Raw genomic sequence first — 27,682 nt, 5'->3', positions numbered from 1 at the left:
CAATCTAACACAGACACCCACATGCATACGTTTATGCAGGTGTATTTTTATCTTTATACAAAATAATAATTTAATTTAAAATTGACTACATGTTCAGATTGGAATCAGATAATTATTTGGAGTGGAAACTGAAGGCAAAAAGCAAGAGACACCGCTGCTTTTGCAATCAACAGAATTTTACTAGGAAGAATTTTAAATGATAAGCACAAGAGATCTGATCACACATCTGGCCACAGAGTTTGCATGCAAGGGTCCGGTCAAGACCATAGACCAAAATTAAAAAATGTGGATCGGCGTTCATGATGTCCCCCATTGGTTTTCACTCAACCGATTTGAGAAAATAGAAGATTTGCCGTCTATAGAGCATAACCATTGTTGGAGATTTTTGCAGCTAGCAACAGAAACAATCCATATTTGGCCCATTGAGGGTGGGAATTGCCTCGCACTAGTATATGGCCAAAACTCATTAGTATTCAATCCTTAATGACATTTTAATGAAATAAAACTGTCAACCAGGACCTTTGAAAATGCATAATATGAAGATGAACTAGCCACTGAGTTCCTAACTGAACAAAGAAAGAAACGATTGGCTTTGTATTACGAGACTGTACGCACATCTCTTCGAATTTAATTAGAATGGTGGTGAACCACCTCAAGGCCATTACAGGAACCGTATGTTGTTCTCACTCTTCCACATGACCCGTAACAGACATCTGTGATCATAAAAGTCACAATACAGCGTCATACAGCAGATCAACAGGTCAAACAAACGCATTGTAGCAAATTATCTAGCTCCTAGCAGACTGCACGTCCGCAGACTCTGCGGTGGATACAGCTTAGACAGGAAAGAAACTCTTTAGGAGATGAGCAAAAATACTTAGGGGCTTCGCCTGAACATTAAACTCATCAAAGTCATTCTTAAAAAAAAAAAAACACATATTAAAAGGCACAGTAACTCGTCCTTGAAAAGTTATCAGCCAAAAAGGATTCATGAACCTAGATGTAGTCTGTGTTAGATCAGACAATAATTTGAATGTAGTTTTACACCTCGTAATAAATGATCTCCAAACTTCAGACGGCTTTTTACTCTGAAAGTGAGACTCTTGCAATGCTCAAAGAGAGAAAAGGCTGTTTTGGAGGAAGGATGTGAAGATGCACCTAATGTAACAACTAGCTCATTCAATCAGTTCTTTCCTCATCTGTATTCTGACAATGTGCTGCATGACAGTTGGTAAGTAGTTCAGTGGACAGTCCTCTGTCCCATCCTGTTTGTTGTCTATAGGCCAGATCATTATCTGCTATAGGGGCATCTCCTACCATTGTTCGGCAGATGACATGCAGCTGCAAGCATCACTTATAACCTCAGAAAAACAGTTTCTGTGACCTTCAGAACTGGACAGCCTCTAATTTCCTCCAGCTGAACAAAGAACAAATCTGCGGTTCATGAATTTGGTCGGGAAAACATTGTAAACAAAACTCATCCACTGACCTCATAGCTGCTGATAAAAAGAGCAAAAGCGTCATCCTTGACCCAGAATGAATTGTGAAAAATATGTAAATAAACTGGTTCAATCTTGCTTCTTCCAACTAGATACATGGCAAAAGGCCAGTATTATCTTGCAACCTCCAACCTCCTCCACCAATCTCAGATTAGGGATTCATTAGCACCTTCTTTTTTTATGACTAGTTGAATGCAATTCTGTTTCATGCCTATCCCAATCAGTTTTAGTTTGCCCTCAGCTGGTCCAAAACACAGCTGTTAGGCTTTCAATTAAGTCCAGACGAACCTTACGAATCCGTCGTATACTTCTGTCTGGTTGCCAGTGAAGAAAATTATTTGTTTTTTAATCAAATTGTACAATGAATCAAACCACAGCAGAATGTGCGGCCACTTAGATGTTTGAACCACGGCCTTTGTTCCAGAGGTGACCGCTAGCAGCACTGGCCCTCTGGTACCGTTTCACTTCGTCTATTATGCCTGCAGTTTTTGTTCAACATTTTCAAAAGCTTTTAAAAACTCACCTGTGAAAACGGACCTTTATTGAGTAATTGTAGTGTCTAGTCTCATCTTCTGTAAGCGCTTGCAGATTCACAGTATTACTGTTTCTTTTTAAACATGCTTTTTTGTTTTCCTTTTTATTAGGTTATTTTCCTGTAGTTGTGCCGACTTGTATTTTGCCATTCTGTCTGTTAATCACTTTGTGACAGCCTGTTTGCGACCTCATAATGTTCACTTTACATGCACATTCTTGCCTTTGTCCTCAATGAATTTGAAGTAGTGCTTATATCTCCACCTTAAAAATACCAACTTTTCATCGGATTGCTCCGGACTCGCCATTTCTACTACTTCATCGAATCTGTTGTGCGTGTGGCACGCGTATCTTAGCTTGTGTGTAAAAACACTGGCTCCGATTGGCTACCATGAAACACGACTCTGCCTTAGCCAATCATAATCGCTAACCCACCCGGTCTCCGTCCTCACTAGCAGTTTGTGTGTGCAGCCAGGGGTGCGTTCGGATTACGCAGTATATTCAATCAATTCATGGTAACGCACCGCATTTAACTGTCAGTAACAGCGTTGTAACGACGGAAAAATTAATTAGTTAGATTACCCGTTACTGAAAAAATAACGGCGTTTATTTTAAACGGCGTTATTCCAAACACTGCTCGGATGAAGCGCTGGGAAGGATCTAAGCACACGGTTTCCACACCGCGGGCGCGGTTATCCACCACGATAATAATTTTATTTGAAATGAAAACGGTAATTGTTATTGACAACATTTTTATCGCGGTTTACCGTTACACCGGTAACCGTTACATCAATATATTCATATTATTATTAATTAATACTCAAATTTCAGAAGTAACAGAACTAGGGCGATTTCATATTTTTTAATTTTTTGTGTAACTATGCGTCTTACTGGTAAAGTAGTTGCAATTCCATATATTTTGGCTGATCATTTGTAAAATGTTTGTTTGGCAAAAAGTGTTTGCCAAACAAATATCGACTAAAGTTTTGTGAACTTCTACTACTGGCATGCTAGTTTACAGTACAATATATCATCCAACCCGAGAGCAAACTCAGCAGGACGAGTCAAGTTTCTTTGGTTCAGCACTTTTCTGCCTCAAGTCTTGGTGCAACGCCTCCACAACCCATTTTCTGATTATTGTTTCTTTTCACATGATGCATTGACTTGCACCTTGCTGAGCACTCTTAAGGCGTGTGTTTGCGTTTGCATTTTGGCAACATGAACAATTGCCTTTTATAGCTGAGTGTCACAATAGATAGAGAGTCAAAATTGGATGGTTGAAAGGTATGAAATCGGGTTCAAGGTATTTGGCAACCTAGAACAGGAAACCCATTTGTGTGTCCTGACGTTGAATGTGCGCCCCTATCTCCAAACACTCTGAGTGTATTCTGCAGCGTCCAGGATTATCACAGTCAAGCAGGAAGACAACATCCTGACAGGGCCTGTCTATCCTCGAGTGATACCAGTTCACAACATTTAAATTCCAACTGTAACGGTAACATAAACTTTTTGATCACAGAATCGACACTATGTATTTCTGTTTGCCAACCACTTTCTGTTTTCTGGGCATAATCAATATCAAAAATCTAGGTCTTTGCATTTGATTAATAGGCGCTTTCCTTTACATATTTGTTATTATTTTCCCTCCTGCAATCTGTAATTAGTCAAATTTCCTTTTCACATACATACTTGTATTTAATATTTCTGCAATGAATAAATGAACATTGCATAGAAGTGATGCGTAACACAAGATTTCAAAATCAGTTTCTAAGTCTAGTCAGCTGCATTGATTATGATGGACAGCTAACAGATCGGACAAATGGACACAACAGAGCCGAAAGGAAGCCGGGATGTAATTCTGCCCTCAGTGGCACTGGATGCTATAACTGCAAACACACACACACACACACACACACACACACACACACACACACACACACACACACACACACACACACACACACACACACACACACACACACACACACACACACACCGGCGTCACCATAATATAATTGCGGGGGGACATGTCCCCCCCACCCTTGAAAAAAAAAAAAGTCATTTTGACCCCCCCACATTTGCCATCAAAAATATTAGTGCATGACTGGTCTACTAGTCCAGCGTTCTTTCCATCGCTTCACAATCAAATCCGTTCCACTTTATCAGTAGGGGGAATACCCATATAAATAGAAATCCACTCCGCGTTTTCCTATTTTTTTTTTAACACACAAAGCAGCATCACGCACACATTCAAAACACGCACCGAAGCCGACCGAAGCAAGCTTATGTTGAGAGTTGGATCAACGACAGCGACACGAGATGGACATAAGGACTTTTTTGAAGAAGAAGAAGAGGAAAGTATGTCAGAGTTGCCCAAGTCTCCCATTGAGTGGCCAAACAGCTAAATTGCGTTCTTCCATGGCCAAACACAGCCAGCTTTTCTGATAAGAATATTAGCACCCTTATGAGACATTCTCTGGCATTTGCAATATTCAAAGACGCAATGATGAAATATTCGTGCCTAATAGCCTACTTTGTTGTATAAAAAACCTAGCCTATATACCATCAAGACATGTAAACGTTTTCAATGGCTGTTTATATATATATATATATATATATATATATATATATATAACATACTAGTAGTCAGTAATTGCAGACCATGCCAGCTCCACGGAAAATCAATGAAAGAGGGAGATCATTTTTAATCTAAAAACATGGTAAAATGCACCAGAATGCGGGAAATTGCATCTACTTCTTTCAATTTTTTTCTGGGGGAGAACCCCCAGACCCCCGGTCAAAATATGTCCCCCCCACTCTCAAAAAGCTGATGACGCCCTTGCGCACACACACACACACACACACACACACACACACACACACACACACACACACACACACACACACACACACACACACACACACACACACACAAATGATTAAAAAAAAAGTCAGGAATTTATGAACTCTATCTCAAAGCAGATAATCTGGTGTTGTTGGCTCCTATTTTGCCTGGAAATGGATTGCAACGGGTGAATAAGAAAAAAAATGTTTTATTTGTGGGGTGATTTGAAGACAACAAGTATGTGTTGGGTGATTATTATCTTATCATAACAGCATTAGATATTGTGTGGGATTCAGATGTGGAACAGAACAGTCAGCATACCAATAGCAAACAATGTTTTTACCAATACAGTTGGGTTGGATTGATCACATGTTCATGCTCTCTGGAACACCAAAGCATCTTTATGTTGCTTACATTAATAAGAGATTTATACTAATAACGGCATGCAATTCTAAAAGAATTAGCAGTATGCAGCTAATATTCAAGATGACACAAATCATGAACATCATGAGTCAGTCATGAATATCGTTAGATGAATAGACTATACGATCAAAAATAAAGTTTAGGGTATCATTCAGCCTCAAAGTGAAATATTGAAATCCTACATATTCAATGACAGTGTAATGGTACATCCTCGTCTAGACCATACACTGCAAGGACCCGTGTCTGTTAACGGCAGGAACTCGTGCTGTGAGTTTGTATGTGAGTGCAATAATGTTATTGTTGCCAGCCAAACTGCCATGTGTGCAGCTCCACAGAGAGTGATTGTGTTTCTTTGCAATGGGAAAAACATAGCATGGACTCCTGTGGCTCATAGACTTCCCGTTCCTACATTGACTTTGCACAAAGACAGAGAGAGAGACAGAATGAGTAACAAGCAGCCTGTGTCTCGTGTTATGTGTCTGTGTGTGTGCTCGTACATGCATGGGTGCCTTGTATGTGTGTTCGTGTTCTGTGAACTGTAACAAGGCAGCACTGACAAGAACCGACAGAGCCCCAGAGAAGACAGAACTCTCTGAGTGTCCTTCCCAGTGTTTTACCACACGCATGCCTGCATGTGTGATGACCATTTGTGTATATTATGTTGCTGAACCACAGACACCAGCCTCACTTTGTTGACCGTGCCATTTCAGCCAACGACAAGGAGAATGGACTCAGGGTGTGGGATATTAAAGTGTGTGTGGGTGTGTGTCAGACATTTGTGTGAGGGGTGTATGTACCAGGCCATGGTTGGGTGAGAGATGTGTGTGTGTGTGTGTGTGTGTGTGTGTGTGTGTGTGTGTGTGTGTGTGTGTGTGTGTGTGTGTGTGTGTGTGTGTGTGTGTGTGTGTGTGTGAGACGTGTGAGACGTGTGTTCGGGTGTGTGTGTGAGGGATCTGTGTGTGTGTACATGGTAGAAAATGAGTGCATATACCAGGCCATGGTTAATTATTTAATTGGAGCAGATAAGGGCCTGGTAAATAATTAATGAGGGGATGGAAATGAAAGGGGGTATTCTGAGCAAGGGGACGTTTTTCCTCTCCTTTATCTGGGGGCAGGAATCGAGGCGGCTGAGCGAAAAAGGAGGTCATATTGAGAGAGGATGACAGAGGCTGTTGTGTGTTATCAGGGTCACAGCACAGAGAAATGGAGGGAAGCGGAACAGTGGGGGAGGCATGGGCGTCCGACCTTCCTGTCCGGTTCCCATGTGCATTCCTGTCTTATTAGCTGGGGCAATGAGCAGCAGTCAGCGATATATTCACCAACTTACTGTCAGCCGCCGGTCACGAGCACATAAACACTTGTGTGCGCGCACGTGGAAATAGACTTTGCGGTGAAAAAAATAAAGAAGCGATCTACCGGTCTCTGGCAGGGGTGCACAATGAGCACATTCATCTCTGCTTTATCCGAACGCCCCCCCCCCCCCCCCCCCAATTCCCTCCCTCCCTCCACCCTAGCCCTCCTTCCCCCTCCGTTCCTTACGCCCTTTCTACTGTTGTCTCTTTTACTTGCCCTTACCCTCTCTCTCTCTCTCTCTCTCTCTCTCTCTCTCTCTCTCTCTCTCTCTCTCTCTCTCTCTCTCTCTCTCTCTCTCTCTCTCTCTCCATGCAAGGGATCGCCCCAGTTTTTTGATGGCCTCATACATCACTGTCTTCCTCTCCCTCTTTTTGTGCTGTCCACAGAAAAGTCACCAAAAGGGGCAGAGGTGGTTGGGGTGGTTGGGTTGGACGGGGTGGATGGGGGGGATGGGCGGTGGGCTGTCGGCTGTCGGGAGTGGTGGGCTGTCTGTCTCAGTGAGAGATCTGTCTCTTTTAAATGTTTAGTCTTTTTTCCATAAATTCTTTATAGAGATCCTTTTTGTAGTAACAATTTCCTTGCCTATCCCTCTCATGCACTGCTGATTGCACAATAGGATTGATTCATTGCAGAAGAATGATGAGAGAGTGGGGCTTCTGTCAAAGCCAATTCGAATGAGACAATTTTGCATTGATAAAAAAAAAAAAAACTTGTGATAGTTGTCTTGGGTATATTCTGTTACTATATATATATTTTTTTTTTACATATGGTGACCTCGAATAATACGAGAAACGCTGTGTTGTGTGATGTAGGAAATATGAATTTGAAAGTCATTGCATGATGTGTGTGCAGAAGCTGTATGTGTGTGTGTGTGTGTGTGTGTGTGTGTGTTTGCATGTGTGCATAGTGTGTGTGTGGGGGTTTGGTGGGATTGAAGTGCTAGACACGGTCAGCACCCACAGGGTACAGGCGAGAAGAGTTCGCTTTCCAAAACAAACTGGATGTGATGAAACACCGCAGAGAAATGGAGCAGGCCTTTTAGTGTGTGCGTTCTTGTGTGTGTGTCGGACATTGAGAACCCAGTCTTGAATAGGATGGGAGTGCACCTGATTGTTAGTCTAATCATGTCATTGTTATTAAATCTAGCCTTGTTATCAGGGGATGATGAAGCTGCAAGGTTATGAACCCGAATGAAGCGCCTCAAACTATTGTCCACTATAAGCTAATGTAGTTTGATTATTGAATCAGGTCAAATACAGACCAATACTACCAAAGTCAAAGTGAGTATTTCGCAATTTGTTGGTCAATTTCGAAATAGGTATTCATACCTGAAAAGACTAATAGTGAGACACGAAAAAAAAAAACATGAACTTGAAAGCTAACCCTTTCTGTGCTGATACAGTCCTTTCCGGCTCACAGTTTCAGTTTGAAGAGATTTGCCATCATGCCGGAAAGATATTTTCTCTATTGTTTCAGTGGAGAAGTCAGGAAAGATAAAAAACAATCTTGCCCTTGCAGCTAGTAGCAGTAGTAACCTGGTGTGCGAGTCATGCTGGGAGTTCTCTAGTTTCTGTTTCAGCGTTGGGGCACCTCCTCTATTCCTCTGTGTATTACATAATTTGACTCATGAATAATCCCTGACATGAATCGCACTTTGCTTGCATGTCAACCTCATTCCCATTTGTACTCAAACTGTCAAAAACATTCAATGGAACGCCTTATATATACAAATATTTTTCAATGATTTTGATGAAATTCTTGTCCAAAACATATTTTTAATGTATTCTCTTTGTGTTTGTTGTTGTTGTCCTGTGGTCATTCTTCTCACTCCCGGGGTTTAACCTGTCGTACACAGCTCATATGAAGCAAGAGAATAGAAATTGCGTTTCTGTAGACCGGATAAGAAATACAATTTCCTGGCCTTCTTTTAGCCTTGCTCACATGTGGCCAATGTCTCTCTATTTGCATATTTTCTACCCAAACTAGATAGCCCTTTGATATCTGTTGCTAAGCATATAGCCTAGAAATTGCAGAAAGTGCACCTCTTTATGGTTAATCTAATCGTACGGCCGTGCATTCGTTCATTGGTTAAGTTGCTGTCACAAGTGAATGCCTCAAACCAAACAACAAGTCATGTTCTTGTTGGTTACTCGCTGAGAAATAAGAAAGTGATAACAGAAAGAGAGGAGGATGAGTAGCCAAAGAAAGAGACAAGCCACATCATTGTCCGTGTGATGGACAGCTCAGTGAAACCAGGCTTCAGCCGTTCTGCCAGTCTGCATGCTCCTAATGTGATTTATCAAGACAACTGAGAGTGTGTGTGTGTGTGTGTGTGTGTGTGTGTGTGTGTGTGTGTGTGTGTGTGTGTGTGTGTGTGTGTGTGTGTGTGTGTGTGTGTGTGTGTGTGTGTGTGTGTGTGTGTGTGTGTGTGTGTTTTGTACATTATACAGGGGTAATAAAATTAGTTGAGCTTGTCACTATTCATTATGGCTCTTTCACAATTATCCTTCCATTGCAATTCTGCAAGACTACTGCCAAGTACCCCTAAGTACCCTCGACACTCCTTCACATTTCCTTCCAATGCACATTCTTTTGTTTGCATGAAAACATGTACATTAGAGAGATGATCATTTATGGGTGTGCTGTTTCATTGTGAAGCTGGCTCAGTCACCAGGGCCGCACAGGAAGCCTTCACGCTTCGTTCTGAATCGCCGGCTAATATCTGATTTCTTTTGGATGACTATCACAATCTATTTTTAGGATCCATGCCATATCCAATATGCAATATGAGCTGACGGCTGATGCCTCAAAGACATGCATTTTCAGAGTAACAACACAAAATGTCATCATGTCAAACACTTTCCCTCATACTATAGTGCGTCACGGTTTTCCGTTGTCCTAAACGTTATAATTAGTTTAAAACACAATGCAATTTTCTACTGCATTAAGACAATGAAGTATGTGACTGAAATGAGGCCCATACTGAATCAGCGGTCAAACGGTGGTGCCTGTGTGTGTCCCACACACCTAGTGCTTGCAAACACACTTCACTGCCAGTCTTTGCATTGCTTTGTGGTAGCATTTATGCTATGGGTGCTCTATTTGTCTGTTGTGTTTGTCCTGCGTCTGCTTTTCCTCTATCCATATTGTTTGTTTTATCTTCCACGTCATTAGTGTGTCAACCAGAACATTTGCTCCATGGGAGACACTCATCTTATAGTCTTTTGTTTTGACGATTGCCTTTTGAGATGATTGACACACAGTTACATACCCACACTCTAACCATCTGCATATATCCAACCATGTCAAAATGACTTCCACCAGCATACACTTACTCATGTAATTACGCAAAACCTTAATTTATACAGCCGTACATTTATACAGTTGTACATTTATACAGCGTAATTAAAAAAATTCATAGTCTCTCATTAAAGCCAAGAAAAGCCTCAACTATATCCCTAAATATAGCTGGCCAACATTAAGCAAGAGGCTAAAGCCTTGCTGGTAGGCAAAACACAAAGGGAAGCCTATTCTCGTAGCAACATCTAGAGGAGCTCACGAGTTGCATGGCGTGTATGATCTTTTAGAGATAGTTAGGTTAAGCTATGTGGTTTGGAATGGTTCAGTGGTGGTGTTTAGGTTAAGGTTGAGTGTAATGGAAGATGAGCAACAATTCTAGGCGGACACATTTGCAATAAACCCTTTGTAAATCACCCATATATTACTGTGATTACTGCATGGTGAGAGCTCAAATACGTTGTCTGCACTCTTTTCTGTGGTGAACACCAGAAGGTATGTTCTTGGATCTTTCTGGAATGTGTCTGACATGATGTGAGAAGACGAGTTCATTAACATTATGCAACCTTGTGAAGAGGACCTGCTAGACAGATTCCGTGTGCACGTAGGTGTTTGTGTGCATGCGTGTGCCTGCGTGTGTGTGTGTCTGTGTGTGTCATGTGAGTGTGTGTGTGTCGTATGTGAGTCATGTGTTGTGTGTGTGTGTGTGTCCCACATCTGCAGAAGGTGATGATTGCCGGTGCCACTTGTCTCAGGTTCAGCCCAACTCAAGTCAACACTTAGGAAAAGATGCTGACGTTCAGTGGGGCTCATTGGCTTTCTGATCCCGGATAACATGAGTTTTCCTCGTCACGCAAACACACACACGCGCACGCACACACACACGCACGCACGCACGCACGCACACACACACCATGGTCAATTGTGTCTCCTCTCTTTGTTCTTTCTGTCTCACACTTGAACTCTTCATCTCATCTGTATTATTTTCTATGTCATTCCTTTCTTATATGAAAGAATGTTTGGTAATGCAAATAATCTAGTAAAGCTCACCTTCATAAAAACTTCATAAAAGTGTATGCTTTCCGATGGTTGATTTGAGCAAGTGCTGTTGAATTGCCAAGGCTGTATTGTATGAACAAATCACATTTACTGTACAACCTGTTCTCTAGCTATCGTTTTATTTGTACTGTTAGGGTTAGAGTAGAGGGTAGAGTAGTATTGAGTAGAGGGCATCGCAAAATAACATTAAAACATTAACGCATAACAAAGACAGGGGACAGGTGTAACCAGGTTGCGGCCAGTTTGAGTCTGTTAAATGTGGTCCTGAATTGACTGTGATTTATCCACTGCGTCTCGCCGCGTGCTACTTGTGCAACGCATCCATCATCAGCCATTGGCTGTCTTCACATGCTAATTCTCGGGCATTAGGCCTGACGTATTGGAAACACAAACGACTGAGCCATCTGCCCGCTGTACGACCAGGTCAGCATCTGTGTGTGTGTGTGTGTGTGTGTGTGTGTGTGTGTGTGTGTGTGTGTGTGTGTGTGTGTGTGTGTGTGTGTGTGTGTGTGTGTGTGTGTGTGTGTGTGTGTGTGTGTGTGTGTGTGTGTGTGTGTTTGTGCACACAGAGGGTCAGCCCTCCCTCTGGAGAGGTTTATTGGCGACATATTGGTCTTTTCTGGGTGGAGTGGATTGATTCGACACAGTTTTCTATTCCATGTGTGTCAGAAAGGATAGCAATTGAAGGATAGCGAGTGAAGCCTCACCCTTGCAAAGGTAGACAAAACATGCAAAGGTAACTAAGGCAATTAATAGTCCTGGTCCAGGCAAAGTCAGAGTTAGAGCTAGAGTTAGTTAGTTAAAAAAAAAAAATGAAATGTTACATTTTTAAATGGGAAATGCAATTGCTGTGTCATTTTTCAATATACTGTATATTATGCTAATGTTCTGATATCTTTAACTCTCTTATATCTGCAGTACCTTTAAATAAATTAATATATTACATTAAAGAAAGAAGAAAAGTTATACATCACTCAACTACATTAATTTCCATTTGAATATTAGAATTGATTATGATAAAATGAATGGCCCTTCTGAAAAATGAATGTGCTCTAAATATTCTGTTATATAATTGCATAACATAATTGCATAACATAATTATATATATATATATATATATATAATTTATTTCAGTATTATTTATTAATATAAATATTATTTAGATATATCATTAATACTACGCTTCAATATTCAAATATTCGGCTTCTTTGCAATTCAGTATTCAAATGCCTGTTTTTTTTAGTTTTTTTTAATAAAAATACAAAGCATTTAGTTATTTTTTAGTCTTTAGTTAGTCTTCACATATTTGCAAAACCGTAGGGAGACGGTAAGGATACAGTTTGTTTGAATATTCCAGTGATATTCAGTGATACTAGGGATAAAGCTAACGGTGCCCATCATCAGAATGGAAAACGTGATGAATTATCCTTCCTTTCTTTTTTTGAGAGAGAGCGAAAGATGGACAGCAGGGAATGGGACATCAAATGGGATAATGTCAATATTTATATGCCCACAAAACGTCACCTTGCATACCGAGTACACCTTGACTACGCCACATTATTATTATTGATTATTATAATAAATAATACAAGAATATTTATAGAGCTGAATGGTATTGTTTACATATGAAACTATTCCCGTCTTGGTAAGAGTGACAGTCACCAAGGACACTATGTTTTAGGACATGGCGGAGGTAGAGCCTTTTTATGTTCCTCAACACTGTACAGTCGTCCAATTATATTTAATGACCTATAATTATCGCCATCTGTTATATGTATTGATTATTAATCTCAATAGCAGTCGGCGCTACAAGCTAATGTCTACTTGCAGTGCTGCATAAATAAATTCTGCTTTGGATAACATGACGGTCTACAGTTGTATCACAAAAGTTTTGTTTTGAATACCAATTTACCCCGAGGAAGTCATAGCCTACTTTTAGTGATCGAACAGGGAAACAACCTCAAATACTAACATCTCCAAAGGGTATTAAATAATGCACTTTATCATAATCCTCCTCATCCACGAATTGCCATTCGCTACACTATTTTACACTTGGATTAAAATGGGAAACCCCATTATAATGAATCCTCTAAATACATGGGATATTGTCCTGAAAGGACAGAGCCCGTCTTCAATAGGCTATATCAGTTTGAGGGCTGCCTCCATCTCTCTTTTCAAACGGCGCGACTCGCGATTTTCCTTACATTTATTCGTTACATGCCTGATATGAAAGTACTTTTTTTTCCTCTTCCCCAAATTTCTTCATTCAGGACCCAGGAAAGACGAGAGACACCAGGGCCGCCTCATTTTTACTTTATTTAACTAACTCTTCATGGAGTCCCTCCCCCTATATCCTCCCCACATCCATGCACACTAACTTTTTTAGTTCCTTGTACGTGCACTTGATGATAAACAACATAAATGGGCGACAGGCCAGATGACGGTGGGGACACACAGATTCCCTCGACTGTCGAGGTAGAGAGAGAAACAACGAACAAGAACAAGGGCGGATTTAATTCCCACACATGGCTCAACTTTGCTGTTCACATTGGTGTTCACTTTTGCCTACTATGTGCTAATCAAAAACTAACTACTACTGGACATGTATATTTACAGAAACAGCCAAAACAACATTGTGCTGTGACTACGTTTGAGCGAATCTTCAATTCCTTGACCCTTGCAGTTCTATTGTTAAATATGATTTGCAACATCCTGCCTGTGTTGCCTTTTGCTGAAAAGGCATTGCAGAACTACTCATTGGCCAGCTGAACAACAGCCCGTACACACTACAGCCAATTTGGCTCTAGTGTCTAAGGGAAGTTTGGCTTTTGATCCAAACTGGAACAGCTGCTCCTGCCACACGCCATCTAGTTGGCTGCCACACACCACCAAGGTGGCTCTGCTAAGCTCCTCCGACACCAGGACAAAAGTCGAAACACGGTTTATTAAAGAGTTGGAAGCCTGGTTGTGTGCAGAGCAGGTGTTCGATCCTACGTGTCCAGGCTCTCTCTCTGAGTGTGTGTGGGGATGGCTGTTTGAACTTGTGTGCCCTGAAGAGCGGATGCACCACAGGTGTGCAGCCTCACCCAGCCCCACAGTCCAATTAACCTGCCTCGGGCCAGGTGAGGCTAATTAAACCAGTCGTCAACTACACACACTCCACAGCACCATTCAACAGAACGTCCAATCCAAAATCGACAATGGGGCGTTGTTGGGGCTGTCTTCCTAGACCTTAGGAAAGCCTCTGATACTGTCAACCATAAGGTGCTTATCGCATAAGTTTCCAAGTTCAATTTCTCCCCTGACGCATTGAGGTGAATGAAATCATACGTCCATGGCAGAACCAAGTGTGTCAGATTTCAGAGCAAGACTTCATCCACCCTCAGCCACAATGTGGGTGTGCCACAGGGATTAATCCTTGGACCCCTCCTGTTTAGTTGATGTATTATAAACGAAACGGGTGTGAAATACATGCACGCTGGGAACAAAGTGTTCTGAGTTCATTGTAAGTGTTCTGAGACCATTTTGATGGTGAGACTGCACTTTAAATAATAGATTGATTGATTGATTGAAAGACCAGGCTGCTCACCTGTCGTGGCAATTTCCTTTAACAGATATTGCGTCTAGGACAGATGAGATTTCTAAATGCAAAAAAGCACACAATACATTAGACTCCTCTCCAGCAGACTGAGTCCAGAATACAGTTTGACAGAGTTATTTATACCGTTTCAGATCCTTCCCACATTGCAGATGTCAATAATCACATCAAGTATACCCAAGTATACCCATGTTTACCCAAGACACAGATTTGCCTGTGTTATCAAGCAGAAGAGTGCCTAAGAGGATGTCTTCTCCCTTGTGACCGGTTTACTCAAGTACGAAGGTTAACATTATTGGTTGACTCTAAGGAAGGTAGGCCGGCGACCCATAGAGGAGGGTTTACATTTATATTATTATTAATCTTTAGGGTATTCACATTGAGACAGACTCTTTTACAAATTATCCCTGGCCAAGCACCTAGCTAAAAGACAGAAGCTGCTTTCACATATGACCTCCGTCTTTTCTCCGCATTTGTGGAGCAGGAGGTTCGACCGTGAGGGTCATTCACACTTATTCACACTTGATGCCCGATATGCGGAGATCGGTGTCAGTAGAATCTCCAGCTGCTTAAGGGGGGCGGGCTTGCAAGGGACGGCATATGACGTAGGGTCGCAAGAGGCGGGATCGGGTTTGTTTTGGTTTGACCGCAGACAGCACACAGGCAAAACGGGCAGAACTCATCGTGATCATGTTAAATGTTGCTGCAGCGATGCATATATTCCGTTCCATCCACAACATCCGCATCGATCGATGAAAGATAGAAGAAACGACGAACAAGAAAGGCGTCGCGAACGACTGCGTTACCGGCGGAAGAGAGCATCTTTTTTGGCTTCATTTCACATCTAACAAACACTGGGACAAATGTAGTTGATTTCTGTGTTTAACTGAGAGAACAGGGAGTGGAAGAATGGGACCCTATAATGTTCAGCTAACTGTTGTCAATAATAATTGTTACGAGAGTAGCACATGTGTGTGCGCGAGAATGGCAGTGTGTGTGTGTGAGTGGACAAGCGAGGAGAGCGAGCGGTAGCGTGTCAGTTTAGTGAAGTAATGAACAAGTCTGGTTGTGTCTGTGCAAACGTGTAGGCCCTACTGTAAAGTTAGTGAATCTAAGAATAAAGTACCCAGCCTGTCAATAATCGGTGGCTGCTTCATTCCGACCATATTCAAACCTATAAGCAGACCCACTGCCGGTCAAAGTGATTCCCGAGAGAATCGACGGAGCGGAACGTCGCTTTTGTGCTCCTTGACTATGGTCTGGGAGCCGACAGCAGGAAAGGTGTAACATAATAATAAAAATATTTTTTAAACCATTCAGCGAACAAAAGGCAGTAGGAAGTGTCATCAACACGCCCACTCAACTGGTGTGAAATGCCGACATCCTACTGCTCATTCACATACAAGGTAATTAGCATTTCCTCCGGAGAACATACTACCTCGGGGGTAGTATTTTTTCAGGAGGTCCAACATCAGGATATGTCATTCACATATACAGCACGTCCGTAGAATCTACAGAGAATAGACGGATGCACGTCCATATGTGAAAGCAGCTAGAGAAACAGATGTTAGATGCCACTGAGGAAGGTGGGACAGCTGACCAGAGCACAAGGGTAAACATTTTGATTGACTCTGAGGAGGAAGGTAGGACAGCTGACCAGAGCACATTGACGACATCGTTCACTGGTGAGGTGGCTGAACCAAGCACAAAGGTCAATAAATAGACGACTCTGGGGAAAGGCAGGATGGCAAGACAATACGCAAATTTAGAAACAAGGCCTAAGTTATAAAATGAACAACATGTCGATTTTTCCATCACACACCTTACTACATACCTAAATCGGAAGAAAAACACTTTCAATGTTTTACATCAAACCACAAATCTTGGTCTCAGGAGAGAAGTGCTGTTGGCCTGACTAGCTGAATACAGCTTTGATCACGTGCCATATCATATTGAAGCCCATTGAGTCCACCTAGAAACAGGCCCTCAAGGTGCCTGAACAAAAGCCTAAGAGCCACCATATGAATATCCTATTTTAAGAAAGTAACATCAATTTGAATATGCAGATGCTGGGCTTACGTGTAAGATTCTCCATGGCTTGGCTCCTCATCCACTATCAACATTTATTAAACCACAAGGCTGGACTGCCTAGTTCCAGTAAGTAAGCATACATTCAGTTAGACTACCTTTTCAGTAGACGCTCCTCACCTCTGGGTAACCACTACCAACAGATACCAGTACAATGAAAAACTTAGATAATACATAGATAATAAAAGCTCAAGTTGGTGAGTAGTAACATCCTCTTACCAACTAATCTAGGTCTATTTTATTTGAATGTTGCTTTCTCTGTTTAAACACTGTCTGTCTGCATGTCTGCACTGTCTTCATTGTCAGTTTCAATCTGTATTATTGTGCGTTTACATCATCATCATGTGCACTGTGAGAAACTCAAAAAAATAAAACATTCTGACTGGTACACGGGCACAACAAGAGAGCGTGTGAGTCAAACCATGGGATGTTAAATAAACTAGGGGAGAGAAATAGGGAGAAAAATAAGAGGTATAACGACAGGCAGAGAGGAGAGGAAGGAAGAGAGGGATCGAGAAGACAGGAACTTATTGAAAGCTGAAACTGATGGCTTCCTGACGAGTCCTCCCTTTCCGTCCTGAATAAGCCGCCAGGCAGAGGAACAGAGAGATGTGCTAATAGAATCCTACAGACACACAGGCGGGCTGTCACATTCTCATTCAGCTGGCTCTGCCTTATTTAGTTTCGCCCCATCGTGCTATATATTTTTTTACTCGAGCTACATATCAATCTCGTTATACTTAACACACAAGGTTATTATAGCATTTCTTTATTTCCCTTTTTTGTTGCATTCTGTGTCAGGCTCGTTCTTGTTCACAGTAAAAGACAAACTGATTAATAGATGTGTCGTGTGTACACATTAATTTATTTAATACATTACTTCAACTCTGTGTACAAATCTGTGTAGACGCGAAGCAGGTCTGTGTTGTTTCCTTGCAATTTCAATCTTCCTAAAATTGCAGGAGTTTTCTGACCATGCCCACAAATTAGCATAAATAGCTTCTAACACACCCCCAATTGCCTGGTTTGCATATAGAGGGTTAGCATTTTGTTGAGTGTTGAGGAGGAATGGCAGAATAATTTAAGAAGCAATTGAAGAAGAAGAAGCACAATTTTTCCGACTGTGCACTAAAAATCATGGTTGGATCAAATTAACAGAAAGAAACACACATTATTTGGAAGTCTACGCTATGGCTTTACCAACTAAATGAAACAAGTTCAATGGCAATAAGTAACCAGAGCATCTTCACCATTAGTTCTGAACCAAATGTTGTCTGATTTCAAGCGCGAGGCCCAGAAGTGCATTACTGTGCTACACTGCAATTGAAGTCACTAAACACTCATTTATGACATGACATTATCTCATCATGGTGAAGGTTTTTCAAAATACATATTACGTTTGATCACAATGTAGACCTAAATAACCGTAATAAATTGTCACCCAAATTCACACTTATCATCCTTTTTTGCCAACTCCTAACATCACACTACAACAGCCTCACTGCCCGTGGTTTTGTATATATTAGGAATCCTGTGGGGAAAGTGGCACTGTGACAGATGCAAACCAGTATGGGCCTTCTCACCGCTGTGGGATTTTATACATTCACTGTAAAAAATAAAAAGTGAATTAAACTTGAAATTTCAAGGCAACTGTCTGGGTTTTCATGTCAACTCAAACTTCTACGTTTTGAAGAAAATATCACACAGTTGTGCCAACTTAATTCTTATAGTTGTACCAGCTAATTTCTAAGTTGAGACAACCAAGTTTTTTTGGTCCAAATAACTTGTCTTTCATAACAATGAAAGTTTCAGAAATCTAGTTGTACACACTAAGAATTCTAAGTCAATATTATATTTAATCATTCATGTGTAAAATCATCCATTTTGAGTTTTTCTTACAAAGGAAATCCTATTAACAATTACACAAATGGACAATAAACCAGCTTTTTCATTTTAAACAATTTTGCATGTTTATTTTTCACCATGAGGGTAATAAACAGCTTTAAAACGTAGGATGCCATAGGATTCATAGGATCCCATATGTGACATGCTGGCTCTATGCATGCAACATAAACTTGGGAGACCATGCTGTTTCAACAACAATAAAGAATTTATTTAGAATAATAAATATAGAAAAAAAAGAATTTATTTAGAATAATAAATATAATAAGAAGTGTGGTGTAAGTCAGTATAAATGAAAGTAACCAAAAATGTCATGCAAAGATCAGTCCATGTGTTACAAACAAAGGACCAAAGGAAATCAAATGCCTGAGGGGTATTCCATCAAAGTCGCTAACGAAAGTGGCGATTATTTGATTAAGCCTGGTTAGAACTAGCGCCAACTTCCACTTGAGGCTAAAGCCGTTCCATCAACGCAGTTCAGCCGCGCCTTGCTTAGGTTAGTTCAAGCCAGGCTAACGTTATCCTGGATTACGCGCGTTCACGAGATATAACCAGCCCATAACTGTGAATGTCGAATCATGGATCAAATGTCCGAAAAGGACAGAGCGGGATCTTTTCCAGCGGCAAACAGAAGCTGCTTGTGGAGGTCTATGAGGAGTACAAGCATATAATAACTCAAAAAGGGAACACCGTAACCATTAATAGAAAGCAGGGAGATAGTCTCGAGTTAACGTGTCAGTATTGCACCCGGTCGTCCGGGGTTCTATCCCCATGCAAGTAATAGTAATATAGGAAGGATTACTAGAGAAATCCAATAACTTTTCATGCCATTTATTTAAATATTCTTAATTAGGGAATTAATAAAATTAATAAAGGGAATTACAAAATGAAGCCAACGCCAAGAGTACTACGCATTAGTCTGGACGCAAACTCGGGTTGCGCGTATCACAGGGCAAGTGCTAGACCATTCACCCAGCCGCTGATTACTGATTACGCGATAATACATAGATTTGTGTAAAAATGTGTTGAAAAAATAGCCACAGTGATAATAGATAGCAATTCATTGAATTATTTCATTTGCATCATTTAATCTTAGACCCTTAGTGAAAATATACGCTGTTTGTACTTCATATATGTACATTTATGACAAAATTGTGAGGACTAGGTTTGGCGGAACCTTCTGATGGTACAATTGTTGCTGACAGATGGATTTCTCTGAAACACCTCTGAAACACAACAAGTTAGCCTGACAGTTAACCTGCTCCCGACCAGGTTAGTTTGGTCGGATAAATTGCCATGGTTACTTAGCGGAAATTCCCTTAAGTGACGTTCATGGAACGAAACAATCAAAACAATCAAAATAAATCAATCAATAACCAATCAATCCAAAACAAGTAGAAACAACCAAAGACAACAAAAACTCAACCACCACCAGTGAGGTATACTACGAACCTCGCTGAACATACCCAGGCTTTCTTGGGAAAACCTGGATCGACAGAGACGCAACTCACGATCAGAGTTAAATGGTACTACAACTCTCACTTAGGATTCCATTAGTCGAGCCAGGTTTTCCGCTTTAGGTTCAAAGCGCGTTCACGTGAAAGGGGCGTTTATCGCGTAATTTTACTCACCTTTACAAAATGGATAGAGCAAGAGCAGTCTATTTCACTCAAAAGGAACAGATTGTCATAATTAACACCTAGGGGTTCAAAAATCGGATAAAAGCTAGGGGCAACACAATGGCACATACTGGCTAGGGAGGCGTGCTGGCAAAAAATAGTGTAAATTAGATTGTGTAAATTCGTATAAGTGAAAGGATTCTGCATTTAGTCTATAAAATAACTATGCCAAAAGATGAATTGTTCGCCATTAATCCCAATAGAGTGATGCTGATATCAAAATGCATGAGCAACGTCAAACCTGCCTTGTTCTATAATTTAGGGAATTCACTTTAAATACACCCTATATAAGAAATGTATCGCATATGTTTTCAACCACTGTGAGGTAGTGGCGGTGGCATAGTGGATTATTATAAGACCCGGACGCCAGCGACCGGCGTTCAAATCTCGCCGGTCCATCATCATGCCTCAAGACTGACGCTACCACTCTACCACTCTCTCATGGAGAGACACTGCGCAACAGTAAGCACTGTCTACATAAGGTCCAACAAGGACGATAAAGTAGCGAATACCCTCTGATGAGAACCTGTATCTCTCATAAAGAATATTCTCAGGCAATGCCAAGGGATCGGATCTGTCCCAAAAGACCCTCTGTCTCCGGAGAGACCCCTGTACATACGGGCTCCGAGGTCTACGGGGAAACCCACAAATGGTGACGTCATTGTCAACGGAGGGGCGAGGAAGCTGCGCTTATCTTAGCTGAAAACCTGCTCCCGACCAGGTTTGGTTGACAGCATAAGTCACCATGGTGATACAGCGACACTAAAAGAGATCGACTTTCCCAGTGTGTCCCAGCTAACCCAGGCTTTGAGCGCAACATACCTCGCTAACCCACTAATCGAGGTTCGTAGTACAGGACACATCTATCTCCAACCAACACTCATACACACTACCACTCCTCTCGCCCACCAGTCTCCGGACCTCCTGTCCCACAGCAAAACTGTGCCCAAGCACTTTAAGAGGGACAGGGGAGGAGTGAAATAATAACATGCATGAAATCAACCACCTATTCCACCACCTCCGGGCGCTAACGCATGGGAAGTTGGAACCATAGGATTCAATTCGCATTTGTTTATTTTGCCAACTCAGTTTATGGAGTGAGGTCAACTTTTAACCAGAAACGTTTGTAAGTTAGTTGAAACAGCTCAAATAAACAGTTTACAGTGCAACTTGTAGTTTTATGGTCACTCAAAAATCCTTTTAAGACCAGCAATTTCAAGTTCAAGTTTCATAGTTTTTACAGTGTTCAGAGACCTGCGTGGAAAGTGGAAATAAGAATCTTGCCTTTGACTGAGCCCCTAAACAGACTTCATGAAGCAACGGCCGGCTGTCATCGTCTCACACAAACAGACACACACGACACTCTGACTTTCCCGCGGGAAGATTGCTAAAGCTTCAATGAACAGCTGTGATTACTTTGAGGAACGCATGCATTTCTGTTGTCTTCCATTCTTTGTTTTAATTCCATTGCGTATAGAGTGTGCTTGTCTTGGTTTAGGTCATTCATTGTACGGACGCCAAACACACAAACAAACCAAGGCTATGCAAAATATGCAAATACACACACAGAACTCTTCTGCTGCAAGTTATCACATTCTCGGATTCATTTCCTATCGCATTTGTGAAATGTACACATAATGCCGTTTTATGAACAGAGGCATCATACGGTGGCACTCATTTGAACCAATGAAAGACATTCATTGCATAATGTTCTGCATCTGGAAGGGTGGGGGGGGGGGTTGTCTGCACTCGCACGTGTTTGCATCAGGATGTGTGTGTGTGTGTGTGTGTGTTGGGGGTGTAACGAGACACAAAAGTCACGATTGGGTACGTACCTCGGTTTTTAAGTCACAGTTCTGTATATTTTTCGGTACGTTTTTCGGTACAGCAGTTTTTTTTTATTTTATTTTTATTCAACAAATTTTATTTGATTTATAAATTTGTGTCAAACAAATGCCTTACACACATGAACATCAAATACAATTGAGGATAAAAACACAATAAAGTCCAGGACTTATATCCATTTTGGTCCTCAACACAAAACATCAGGACAAGACAAGACAAGTGTGATAATCAATAAAAACAATTTTCTTAAAAAAAGAATAATAATTTAAAAAAAAAATATATATATATATAAATATATATATATAAGAAATTAAACGTGCATCGAACCGTTAGACCCGTACGGAAAAATTTCGGTACGAATACGCGTATCGTTACAACCCTAGTGTGTGTGTATGTGTGTGTGTGTCCCATGCATCCATCCATTCCATTGAAAGTGGGACGTCGTTGCTCTTCCTGTTGGATCAACAGATAACACAGCTGCTCCCCTGGGAAGGGCCAAACACTAGCGCTTACAAGATTAAATATGAGCCCTTGTCACAATAGCTCCGCCATAATTCCACATGTCTTAATGTATTTTCAGAACATAATATATGTCCCTCCTCAAGCTCAGCCCCATCCAGCTCCCCTGATGTCATGTATTGGTTTACACATCATAACTCTGCAACCCATATCATCATAGTTTATCCTTTATGATGAACTATGCACGTATCCTCCAAAGTTGTGTCATGTGTCCCATGAACGAGATCTGATGTCAGATGTAAGTGTTCAATGATTGGCCGGCTCAGACATGATTTTTTTTTTAAAAATTTAAATGAGGCCGTACAACGAATGAGAGGACAAATCCCTCTTTGGGTGAGGGCCCTGTCAGAGCCTAACAGGGCTCCTGATAAATAACAGGTCTTCCTTCGCTGCCCCTGCCTGGTAGCCTGGCTTTTGCCAGACCAAGCTCAATCGTAAATTGCACGTTGGTCTGGGGAAGCTGCTGTCATTCTCTTCAGCTCAAGAGGCGTGATCAACGGGCGGAGTTAAATTGACTCTGTATGCAATTGGCTGCTTGCTGTCACTTCCCTGTCATCATTGTGTTAAACCAGCCAATAGCGCGCCAGGGGGAAAAGCCAGCTTGGTGATTGGCTCCCGCAAAAATGTATTGAAACTAGAAATGTATTGCTCTTCTCCAGACCCTTCTGCAGGGCGAACTCAAATCGTTGGCAGAATGGGCGGGGCTACCTAGTCTACCCGCCTGGTGTTGCTCAGTTAATATATGCACACTTTTAGGCCTGTGCCCTCTTGCTTTGATTGTTTTTTTTGTTTGGATAATTATTAATTCTATGCAGGAAGGCCTCATGAGTATAACAGCTACTACTACAGATACCAAACACTGTATGTGTTTGTTATTTGCTTGCAACTGTTGTTCCATGTTTTTAATGTCTGACTAGGTTTACTGTAGCTGCGAGCTGTGGTCTTAAAGATCTGCTGCAGTGTTTTAACAAGGATAGAAATATGTGCATAGCAGTTTTACAACAACTAAATCATTTTGTCAGAATAACAGTAACATTTATTTAAGATCAACATACACTATATATTAAACCCGGTAGAAATATCTGGTCTAAAAGCCGTTCTATTAAGTTCCTCCTTGTGTGTGTGTGTGTGTGTGTGTGTGTGTGTGTGTGTGTGTGTGTGTGTGTGTGTGTGTGTGTGTGTGTGTGTGTGTGTGTGTGTGTGTGTGTGTGTGTGTGTGTGTGTGGATAAACCAAGCTAAAACAATCATCTCTAGGCCAAGATAATCCCTGCTAAGACCCCACCTGCCACTTGTGTGTGTGTGTGTGTGCGCGTGTGTGTGTGCTCTCATGTGTGCATTTGTTGTACACTTTTTTGAATGCATAGCAATTGCATGGAACTCATTCACACTTGCACGCTCCAAGCTGCAGAATATTTCATCAAGGAACCAAATGGAGTCTCACATATACATTCAGAACACATAAAATCCCCCCCCACACACACACACACACACACACATACACGCATGGATGTACACACGCATACACACACACACACACACACACACACACACACACACATACACACACACACAAGACCCTCTGGGCTTTCAGAGTCTCCCTTTATATCTCATGTTGGCAGTGATTCCTCTGTCCTATCGCACCCCTCTCTCTCTCTCTCTCTCTCTCTCTCTCTCTCTCTCTCTCTCTCTCTCTCTCTCTCTTCTATTTTGTTCTCTCTCTTTCCCTTTTTCTCTCTCTCTGTCTCTATTTTCCTGTGTGTGTGTGTGTGTGTGTGTGTGTGTGTGTGTGTGTGTGTGTGTGTGTGTGTGTGTGTCACTCGCTCTCGCTGTCTCTCTTCAATTTAATACAGTGTAGTGAGAATGATAGATCGAGCCTTATTGATATTCAGCTTGTCAGTCGTGCAGTTGGCAGCACTAAATAGTGTCTCTTGTGTATCACCTGTGACAAGTCTGGAGGGCAGAATGGTTTCCCACAACTGATTTCCAATATAAGGTTATTCTTAAACATTGGAATGGAAAGGTGTGCTTTGTTTATTACGTTCCAATATATTTACATATGGAATATAGCCGAAAGGATTTGGAAGCACTGCTGATGTATTTTGATGGAGTGCATAGTGAACATGATATCCTTTTAGTACACAAGATTGCAAAAATGGTCAAAAGTAAGGATATTTATTGGTATCTATATCCAAAGCTTTCAAAAATATATGAATACAGAAAGTAAATAAGGAATATTTCTTCAATTGATACTGTTAAATAAAATCCTAGTATTTCCCATGCTGCCTATCCATATTATCATTAGTATTCCTTAATCATTCTTCATTAAGCATAGCTCTTTGACATAACCATGGTTTTCATTTCTACGTACGGTTTTGGAGACTACTCATAAAGCTTGCCAGACATCTACCGTTGTCCACTAGATTTACAAGTCTCTCGAATATTACCCGACCAGCTTAAGCAATGGTGGAATGCGTTCAAGACGGGGTGATTCATAAAAGATCCTTGGCAACCACTCCGACTACTGGCAGTAGTTGAGTTCAATGTCTGAGATAGTACTAGCCAGATGTTATACATTATTTGTTTTGCTGAGGTTTGCTGAGGAGTGGAGACGGTACTTCTTCTTCTGTGTACTGCACCAATGCTTAGAAGCATACAGCATGACTGTGGAGAATACTCCCTATCACATGACCTTATCCTAGCCCTGGCCTCATATCAGGGGGGGTCTGTATAGGGGAGTTCCAAGTCTGTGAGCCAGGATCATGTGCTAAACATGGGAAAAAAACAGCAGGATATTAAAGCCACTTTTGAGCAAAACCAAGAGATGGTGCAGAAAGATGGAACCAAGAAAGGTGTGTGTGTGTGTGTGTGTGTGTGTGTGTGTGTGTGTGTGTGTGTGTGTGTGTGTGTGTGTGTGTGTGTGTGTGTGTGTGTGTGTGTGTGTGTGTGTGTGTGTGTGTGGCAGTGGCAGTGTGGGCTGAAAAATATTGGATGGCCAAAGCCCAATGTTATGTTTCAAATTGGCTTTGATTATAAGATATGATTAAGAATTTGAAATGAGAGCGAGTGACAGTAGTGTTGATGGAGAGCTGGCCTTTTCCTGAATCATTTCTAATACTTGTGAAATATATTACATTAGAACCCCTTTTTTTGGGCGATGTAATCAAATGATTACCGGTTGTGATCTCATTACACATGTAGATGGGCTGAGTTTTTGGAACAAAAAAAAAACAACCAGAACACCAACAGCATAATGTGTTCGCCAACGGCCGACGGCAACACAAGAAATCTATGAAGAAGAATAATGGCATACAATTTCAAGTTTTCAACCATCTTCACTTTCAACTCAAGTGCAAGAACATATGGTTGTTTTCATGTCTCATGGCTGTTTATGAGCCATCATTGGCCTGCTGTCGCGTTCTGGTCCTGCTGTAGCAATGGTTTTGTCATTGCATACCTCTCAAAGATGTGTTAACCTTGTTTTTACGTGTACTGCTGTCTCATATGTCCGCTTATAGGCAGCCTATAGGCTAGCATAAGTTTGCTTGTGTTTTATCAACACACTTTGTCAATCGAGACATCAATCGAACCACAGGAAAGTCTTGCATTTCTAACTCTCCATCTCTGCCCTGAACAGAGAACTTGTATGCACTATTTAACGGCAGACCTTTTAAGAGTCTTTTACAGTCTTCAAGGATAGCACATTATTGACAAACAGTTTACAGATGGAAGAACATTAAATCATCAAGGCCTGAAGATAATCTAGGCTAACAGACTGGAGTGGTAATCATCAGATTTGCATAATTCAACAGCAGTTACAATGATTATGTGTTCTCAACAAATATTTGTTTTCTAATTGAAGAAAAAGTAAACGAGATGTTGCGTTTACTTTGAACACGCAACATGCAAAGCCTTTGGGCAGCAGCACTGTTCAATCAAGTTAAGCCTTGTTGCTGCGTCAAATACCCACTGCTTGAGTCCTGTTTTCTGTGTGCAATGTAAATCAATGTACGGATGCATGACGTGATGACCTACTTAATGTGATGCCTGTATGCGTGGTTGTTTAGGATAGAATGTGTATACACACAAGACTTGCAGGGGTGCACATAAAACACACACATACTACTTGTGTTATGACTCCATACTCAAATTCTTATACACGTGTTCTCCTTGTGCGCACACAACTTGATACACAGCTCTCTGGGGGAGCAGGGGGATGAGCAAGTTGAGGGGAGAGCAAAGCTGGAAGCTGGACCTGCTAGGGAATTCAGTTATCACAAGAGACCTCTCAGTGTTTCCGTTTTAGATTCATTGTTTGAGTTTACTGTTCATTATGTGTGTGTGAGTGTTTTGCAAGTGCACACGTGCAAGTTCTGTGTGTGCAAATGTTACATTTGTGAGCGCAGGCAAGTTTTGTCTGTGTGCAGTTTAATGTGTGTGTGAATGCAGGTTTTGTTCTTCAAAGATATTGCCCTAAACGGCCTCCCATACACCTGCGTATGAATTTCATGCGGTATACACTCGCGTATTACATGTACAGCCACCCATAACAGACCTGTGACTGGGTTTTTGCCTGGGACGTTTTTCTTATATATATTTGGCGTAAAAAAGTGCAAGGTGCAACGTGTAAAATCAACACTCCAAACATTTGGGGGCAGCATATAACCAGAAGCTTATGGTGTCCGACCCTTTTATAAGAAACATGGAAATGTGTTAGGGATTGCAGAAAAGGACCCAGGTGCAGACCGGATATAATTGGAAAAAAATGTTTATTCCTTTTCTTTAGGATTTAAAAACAAAGGGCAGACTGGTCAAAAGTCAAACTAAGGAGTCAAAAATGTAATACACAAAAGATCAAGGCAAAGTTCCAACACAAAAAGAAAAAAAATCCAAAACAGAAAATCACAAGGCAGAGAATCCAAAGTCGGGGCAGAGTATCTCACCAAACTTTGTGGTACGATCTGACAAAGCCTAACTGGTGGGCTGAACTTAAATAACAGAGGGAAAGCAAATCATTGGCAGGGAGAAAACAAGGGACAGGGAAAA

General features: G+C 41.3%; 1 protein-coding gene across 2 annotated transcripts in view; it reads left to right on the top strand.

The window, feature by feature from the left end:
* Positions 1 to 27,682, top strand: part of LOC311353025 (cadherin-2-like) — a 54,741-nt gene that overhangs the window by 3,502 nt on the left and 23,557 nt on the right. The gene's annotated exons all lie outside the window — the stretch shown is intronic.

This window comes from Micromesistius poutassou (assembly GCF_964030765.1).
Source record: "Micromesistius poutassou genome assembly, chromosome: 9".
Taxonomy (NCBI): Eukaryota; Metazoa; Chordata; class Actinopteri; order Gadiformes; family Gadidae; genus Micromesistius; species Micromesistius poutassou.
Note: the sequence above shows the minus strand (reverse complement) of the source record. Positions and strands in the feature narration are given on the sequence as shown.